Source organism: Triticum aestivum, chromosome 1B (assembly GCF_018294505.1).
Source record: "Triticum aestivum cultivar Chinese Spring chromosome 1B, IWGSC CS RefSeq v2.1, whole genome shotgun sequence".
In the NCBI taxonomy this organism is placed as follows: Eukaryota; Viridiplantae; Streptophyta; class Magnoliopsida; order Poales; family Poaceae; genus Triticum; species Triticum aestivum.
In genome coordinates this window covers 117,264,875-117,266,246 of record NC_057795.1, presented here as the reverse complement: position 1 = coordinate 117,266,246, position 1,372 = coordinate 117,264,875, and the positions used below count along the sequence as shown (strand labels likewise).

General features: G+C 46.8%; 1 protein-coding gene across 1 annotated transcript in view; it reads right to left on the bottom strand.

Moving 5' to 3' along the window:
• LOC123077604 (F-box/FBD/LRR-repeat protein At3g52680) overlaps nt 1-1,372 on the bottom strand; it is a 6,129-nt gene that overhangs the window by 2,111 nt on the left and 2,646 nt on the right. The window lies entirely within an intron of this gene.

The following is a 1,372-nucleotide window of genomic DNA, read 5'->3' as shown; positions in this document are numbered from 1 at the left end:
ACATCTGCCTTGGCTGCGACCAAGCAGAGCCAGTTCATAAATCCCCAGAAGGTGGCGTTAGACGTCGACCATGAAATCGTGCTTATTAACCATTAGCCATGGACAATCACATTGCACTTAATCAAGTCATTTTACATTTTTAAAACGTATATTTGCCGACAGCAACATAAGTGCAGGTGGGCAACTGTCATTTTGTTGACGCGTCACGATGTCACAAATTACGCGTACCCGCCTTGAAATCAACCACGTCAATGCATGCTCTGACACACCACCCTGTCCGCTCCTTATTAACCACGCTTCATAAATCATTCATTAAAAAACGCAGGTTATTAGGTTCACCAGCTCACACACGCACAGCACATTAAAATAAACACAAGAGCCCCAAGCCGCCCATCCCGTGAGACCCGTCCTCATGAAAGTTCTCCCCCAGCCATTCAGTGATCTAATGCCTGTGCAACTCACTCCCTCGCATCCTCTCCTCCACCTGTCACAGCCTTTCACTAGAACCAGACCGGAAAAAACAAAATCCTTTAAGAACCTGGTGCCCAGTTGAACCAGCAGCTCGAGTGAGCTACTCTTCCGACCAGTGATTCCTATGGCACTGGATCAAAGCAAGATACAGGGAGCAGCGCAAGGGATACTACTGTGCTAGAGAAATAAACTTAAAAGAACGATTTTGCATTGCTAACCTTTCTGCCGTCAGTGAACTGTACTCCATGGCACTCTTTCTCCAGACAGCTCAAGGGATACACTGTGTCATATGCAACCTACCCACACACCTAATTGGGATGTATCACTTTGTCATATCTGACACACGGATGGCACGTATTCAGCTTCATATCAGGTATTACGAGTGCGTATTTGGGCGGTATTGAGATAGTCACTATAATAAACCCAAACCACAAAGCAACAACCGATGCATGGGATTCCATCGTCGCCTGGCACCATGTCCCAAAAATCCGCATCCCCTAAATCCTAACTATTTTTCCAAGATTGAGGCTGACATGCAATGACTCGAGACAAATTCACATCACTGCCTTACATGTCTATCGAGAGCTGCTATAAATTCTGACACCTCTCCGGAAGCAGCGATCTCTTTACCCCTCCTATACCGCCTCCCCCACCTCCATCCCTCGTGGCCAGGGGGCGTACCCAGGCAGAAGTACCATGGTGCACAGTGCACCATGCCAAAATTATTTTCCTTAATATTCTACGTATACTTTGTGACACCCAAAGTCTAAATGAGAAACATGTATGACTTATATTTAGGGCACTGGTTCATTTCTTGACCTCGCCACTTGCAACATCGCCATCTCCTCCCCTGTAAGAGCATCTCCAACCAGGCCCCTAAACGGGACCCCTTAACAGTTTT